Source organism: Myotis lucifugus, unplaced genomic scaffold (genome assembly GCF_000147115.1).
Source record: "Myotis lucifugus unplaced genomic scaffold, Myoluc2.0 scaffold_207, whole genome shotgun sequence".
Classification (NCBI taxonomy): domain Eukaryota; kingdom Metazoa; phylum Chordata; class Mammalia; order Chiroptera; family Vespertilionidae; genus Myotis; species Myotis lucifugus.
The window spans coordinates 438,812-446,044 of NW_005871255.1; positions in this window are offsets into that span (position 1 = coordinate 438,812).

Here is a 7,233-nt window from a genome sequence, read left to right on the forward strand (position 1 = left end):
TATTTATAAACTAGTAGTGGAGTAAGAAAGACCTTGAACTCCCCTCCTCCCATGAACACAGCAAATATATACCTACCTACAGATCAGTTTCTCCTGAAGAACCACCAAGGGCTGGTTGAACAGCTTCTGCACATCAAATGAGAGAGAGAGAGACGCATAGAGAAGGGTAGGAGAGATAGAAACTGTGGGAACACTACCCCAATGGGGCAACCTTGCAGTAAGGAAGGGTATCACTTAGGGTTTCCTGTGCAGATTCACCTGCCCTGAGCACAGCAATAAAACTGCTCTGCCCTGTGCCTGCTCCAGCTCCAGCCAGCTGGCCCCCAGGGTATCCCCAGAGCCACATGCCTCAGGAGAGCTTGGCCAGCACCAGCTCCAGCCCCAGCAGTTGGCCTGCCAAGGCACCCCTGGCACATCAGTGGCCACTTCAATTGCAGTCAGCCTGCCAGAGCCACCTGGAACTCAGCCTCCACAGACGTCACTTCTATGCAAGGCTGCTTCTTCAATGTCAGGAGAGGTAGCTGTTTCATCCAATTAATAGAAACAAATGCAGAAAGTCAAAGTTAGGAGACAAATATGTCCCAATGAAAAAACAGGAAAATAAAACCAGGACAAAGCCCTGACATGGAGATAAGTACCTGATAAAGAATTCAAAGTAACAGTCATAAGGATGCTCACCAAACTTGGGAGAATAGGGGAACACAATGCGAACTTTAACAAAGATTTAGAAAATATTTTAAAAGAACCAATCAGAGGTAAAAAAAAAAAATACAATAACTGAAAGAAAAGTACACTAGAGCCCTAACCAGTTTGGCTCAGTGAATAGAGTGTCGGCCTGCAGACTAAAGGGTCCCAAGTTTGATTCCGGTCAAGGGCCTGTATCTTGGTTGCAGGCACATCCCCAGTAGGGGGTGTGCAGGAGGCAGCTGATCGATGTTTCTCTCTCATTGATGTTTCTAACTCTCTATCCCTCTCCCTTCCTCTCTGTAAAAAATCAATGTTAAAAAAAAATACACTAGAGGGAATCAATAGCAGATTAGATTATACTGAAGAACAAATTAGTGGACCAGGAGACAGAATAGCAGAAATCACCCAATGAGAACAGCAAAAAGAAACAATTTTTAAAAAATGAAGATAGTTGAAGGGACCTCTGGGAAAACATCAAGTATACTGACATTTACATTATCAGGGTACCAGAAGGAAGAGAGAGAAAGGGGCAAAAAACCTATTTGAAGAAATAATGGCTGAAAATTTTCCTAAACTGGGGAAAGAAACAGACGTCTAGGTCCAGGATGCACAGAATCCCAACCAAGGTGAACTCAAGGAGACCCTCACCAAGACATATTATAAAATGGCAAAAGTTAAAATAGACAATCTTGAAGGCAACAAGATTAAAAGGGAAACCCCAAAAGCCTACCCACTGATTTCTCAGCAGAAACTTCACAGGCCCGAGGGAGAGGCAGGCTACATTAAAGTGCCAAAAGGAAAGAGCCTACAGTCTAGAATACTCTCTACCAGGCAAGGCCATCATTCAGAATTGAAGGAGAGAGAGTTTCCAAGACAAGTAAAAGCTACAGGAGTTCATCACCACTAAGTCAACTTTGCAAGAAATGTTAAGGGTCTTCTTTACATGGAAAAGAAAAGGCCATAACCTGAAATAAACATGTGAAAGAAAAGATCTCGCTGGTAAAGGCAAATATATAGTAAAGGCTGTGAACCTTCCACTTAAAAAGCTAGCATGAAGGTTAAAAGAAAAACATCAAAATCCACTATAACTACAATAAGTAGTTAGGGGCTACATAAATGAAAATATTTAAAATATAATGTTGAAGCCGGAACCGGTTTGGCTCAGTGGATAGAGCGTCGGCCTGCGGACTGAAGGGTCCCAGGTTCGATCCCGGTCAAGGGCATGTACCTGGGTTGCGGGCACATCCCCAGTGGGAGATGTGCAGGAGGCAGCTGGTCGATGTTTCTCTCTCATCGATGTTTCTGACTCTCTGTCTCTCTCCCTTCCTCTCTGTCAAAAATCAATAAAATATATTTAAAAAAAATAAAAAATAAAAAAAAAAATATAATGTTGAAAACAAAGTGTGGAGGGGGGAGTAAAACTGTAGTGCTTTTATGTGTTTGAACTTAAAATGCCTATCAGCTTAAAATACACCGCTTAAAATAGATACAGGTCAATGCATATGAACTTTATGGTAACCACAAACCAAGAACCTGCAAAAGATACACAGAAAATAAAGAGAAAGGAACCGAAATGTAACACTAAAGAAAACCAGCAAACCATAAAGAGGTCAAGAGCAGAGGGGGAAAAAATAGAGCTACAAAAACAACCAAAATATGTACAATTAACAAAATGGCAATAAGTACATACCCATCAATAACTAATTTAAATATAAATGGACTAAATGCTTCAATCAAAATACATGGGCTGAATGGATAAAAATAAAGCCCATATATGTGCTGCCTACAAAAGACTGACTTCAGATCAAAAGACACAGACTGAAAGTGAAGGGATGGAAAAAGATATTCCATGCAAATAGAAATGAAGAGAAAGCTGGGTAGCAGTACTCATATCAGGACAGAATAGACTTTAAGACAAAGACTGTAAAAAGAGAAAAAGAAGGGCATTACATAATGATTCAAGGGTCAGTCCAAGAAGAGGATATAACGATTGTAAATATCTACACACCCAACATAGGAGCAGCTTTATATTTAAAGCAAATATTAATGGACAACAAGGCAGAAATGAACAGTAATACAATAGTAGTTGGAGACTTTAACACCCCCACTTACCTCAATGGATAGATCATCCAAGCAGAACATTAATAAGGAAATGGCCTGAAATGTCACATAAGATCAGATCAGTTTAATAGACATGTATAGAGCATTTCATCCCAAAACTGCAGAATACATGTCTCTCTCAAGTGTACATAGAACATTTTCCAGGATAGACCCTATATTAGGCCACAAAACAAGCCTCAACAAATTCAAGAAGATTAAAATTATATCAAGCAAGTTTTTTCAACCACAACGATAGGAAACTAGAAATCAACTACTGGAAGAAAAAGGAAAAACACGAATATGTGGAGATTAAACAGCATGCTACTAAACAATCAACAGATCAAAGAGGAATTCAAGCAAGAAATCAAAAAATACCTTGAGACAAATGAAAAGAACTTTCCAAAATGTATGGGAGGCAGCAAAGGCAGTTCTAAGGAAGAAGTTCATAGCTATACAGGCCTACTTCACAGGGCAGGAAAAGTCTCCAATAAACCATCTAACTTTATACCTCAAGGAACCAGAAAAAGAACAAGCAAAACCCAAAGTAAGTAGAGAAGGAAATAATAAAGATCAGAGTGGCAATAAATGAAGTAGAGACTTAAGAAAAGATCAATTAAACTAAGAGCTAGTTCTTTGAAAGAATAAATAAAATTGACAATCCTCTAACCAGATTCGTCAAGAAAAAATGAGAGAGAGCCCAAATACATAAAATCAACAACAAAAGAGAAGTGACAGCCAACACCATAGAAATACAAAGTGTCATAAAAGAATGCTGTGAACAATTATATGCCAAACCATTGGACAACCTAGAAGGAATGGGTAAATTTTAGAAACATACAATCTTCCAAGACTGAACCAGAAAGAAACAGAAAATCTGAACAGACCAATGACTAGTAATGAAATTGATTGCAGTAATTTTTAAAAACTCTCAATAAACAAAAGTCCAGAACCAGACAGCTTCACAGTAAATCCTACCAAACATTTAAAGAAGAATCAATAGCTTTCCTTCTCAAACTATTCAAAACATTGAAGAGAAATAAATGCTTTCAAACTCATTCTACTAGGTCAACATTATCCTGATATTAAAATCAAAGACACTACAAAAAGAGAAAATTACAGGCCACTATCCCTGATGAACATAGATGTAAAATCCTCAACAAAATATTAGCAAACCAAATTCAACAATATATGAAAAGCATCATACACCATGGCCAAGTGGGATTTATTCCAGGGATGGAAGGATGGTTCAATACCCGCAAATCAATGTGAAACACTACATTAACATAACCTCTAATATCAGGAAAAGACAAGGACTCCCCACTTTCACCACTTTTTTCAACATAGTATTTATATAGATACACACTGAAATATTATTCCACAGTACTAAAGAATAAAATCTTGCCATTTGCAACAACATGGATGGACAGGGTATTATACTAAGAGCAATAAATCAGACAGAAAGACAAATACAGTATGATTTCACTTATATGTGAAATCTAAACTAAAACAAATAAACATACAAACAAAGCAAAACAAAACAGAAACAGATTCACAGATAGAACAAACTGATGATTGCCAGAGGGGAGAGGGTTGGAGGGGATGGGTGAAAAGGTAAGTGGGAGGAAGAGTAACAAACTTCCAGTTATAAAATAAATAACTCATGGGATGTAATATACAGCACCGGGAATATCATCAGCAACACCAATACTTTGTATAGACAGTTGGTTACTAGACTTATAGGAATCACATTGTAAGGTATAGAAATATCAAACCACCATGTTGTACTACCCAAAGCTACTATAATATTGTATGTCAACTATACTTTAATGAAAAAGATCAATAAAAAGTTAACTAAATAAACAAGAAGAAATCTTTACCTAAATCCTTCTGTTGCAGAACAGCACATTTTCTCTGCCCCAGAACGGACAAAAAGAAGGGCTGCTTATCTGCTATGTAGGTAGGTAAGCTGCAGCTCAAAGACTCGGAGACGCCGGCGTCTTTTCCGAGATCATTAGAAATTTGGTTTTATGTTCTAGTGCTTTGGCCCATTCTTGCTCACCTTTCTGCAGCTCTCCCACTTCTCCCCAGCCATCCTGTGATTCCTTCTCCGATTAGCCTGTCCATTCCTCCAACCTTGCAAATCCAACACCGCCTCCTGCCTTGCCTTCGTGCATCTGACTCATCACACCTGAGACAGAAGAGAGCTTGCACCTTCTCTTCCTCTCATCACACCTCATCAGTGGTGCTTGCCTTCAATGCTGTGAACACATCTCAGATTTCCTTCCTACCTTCCTCTAAAGCAGTGGTTCTCAACCTTCCTAATGCCACGACCCTTTAATACAGTTCCTCATGTTGTGGTGACACCCAACCATAACATTATTTTCGTTGCTACTTCATAACTGTAATGTTGCTACTGTTATGAATCCTAATGTAAATATCTGATACGCGTTCAACCGCCAAAGGGGTCGCGACCCACAGGTTGAGAACCGCTGCTCTAAAGGAACACATCTCATGCATCTTCAACAGCTCCTCTGCCAGGCACAGCCCTGCCTTAAACATGCAGCTCATTTTACTCTTCAGCTTGTGCCTTCCGATCGGTTTTCAGCCTGATCTCCCAGGCACATACCCCTTGGGCACCTTACTTAGTATCTTTAGGTAAATACAGTGCGTAAGGGACCGCCTCATGTGTTCTGGGATGCATCTCTCATTCCTTTTCCTTAACTGAAGTGATGTCTTCTTTTAAATGGGCTGATCCCTCTACACGTTCTTGTTTTTTAATCTTGTTAGCACTCCCCTGACTCTCTTAGTGAGACACCCAGACACACCTCTCTGTGTTTCTGTAAATCGGCATGTAAGAAAAGCATCACCAAATAGCTATCTGCCAACAAAATCCAGCTCCCTTTGCAGAAGGGAAAATGGCTCGGGAGGTGTGTGTCCTGCACTTCAGCCCTGACACCTCCCTGCTGCCTCACATGCTCCAGCTCACTGCACACACTTAGGTAACCAGCCCAAAGGGTAGACATTTGAGTCGGTATCCTCTGGATCCCATCGCAAAACCAAGTTATCCATTTCCTTCCCCAACCCCAGCCCCATTGTTCACACACACACATACATGCATGCATACACACACACACACACACACACACACACACACACACTACACCTACCCTGTGTTCCTGGGAGTGAAAGCTCTTAGAAAACACATTTAAGAAGGGAGTTCTATTCAAGTTCAATAGCAAACTAGAAGTGACTAATAAAGGTGCCTGGAGGTGGTCCTTTAGTCACTTTTCTTGGGAACTACTAGGAAGGATTTGTAACTGACCTAGTAATTTTTTCTCAAGAGCTTAAAGCATTTGACTTGCTCTGCAATCTTAAGACAATGAATATGCTTAGCAAACTCTTTTGTTTCCGTTGGTACAAAGATAATTCAGCCCAACACAAGCACATTTCAAATTAATGAGGCTCTGCCTATGGACACATGCACTCTAACTGCCGTCTTGTTTAACAGTAAGGATTCCACCTTGGGGTGTTGAACACACCATACAATACTTGGATGATGTGTTATAGAATTGTACACCTGAAACCTATCTAATTTTATTAACCAACTAGAGGCCCAGTGCATGAAATTCGTGCATGGGGGGGGGGGGTACGTCCTCTCAGCCCAGCCTGCACCCTCTCTAATCTGGGACTGCTGGCTCCTAACTGCTCACCTGCCTGCCTGCCTGATAGCCCCCAACTGCCCCCCCTGCCAGCCTGGTCACCCCACGCAGCCTGCTGTTCAGTCATTTGGTCGTCCCTCACTAACCCCCCTGCTGGCCTGGTTGCCCCACACAGCCTGCTGTTCAGTAGTTTGGTCGTCCCTCACTAACCCCCCTGCTGGCCTTGTCGCCCCATACAGCCTGCTGTTCGGTCATTACTGTTACTGTGACAGCGTCCCAGACAATTTGCATATTCCTCTATTACTAGTATAGATGTCACCCCAATAAAAGAAAACAAAGATTCCAGCTAGAATAGGACTAGGACTTCACCTGCAGGCAGTGGGAATAAGCAATTCTACCCCAAAAGAGAAAAGACATGGTGGGGTAGGCAGGTCAGAGTTGCTGACCACCATCTTTAAGTGTTTGACACGCCATGGTGTGAAGGACAAACCAGGGGTGATCTCTGTGGTTCTAGAGGCAAAACCTGGGATCAATGACGGTGAGGTGCAGGAAACAGATTACTGTCTCAGGTAGTTGATCAGTGGTGATTTCCTGTGCTGGAAGCCGAGAAGACAGACCAGGAACCATTTTTTGAAAATGCCATCCTTCCCCCTTTTCTAATGGATTCGTGCTCTTTAAATAAACTTGGAGTCATGAGTCACAGACCCAAGATGGAAATGGACCTCCATTTAAAGTTGTACAATGTCCCCTCCCAGCCCAGGATTCCATCTCTTCTTCATCGTCCAGC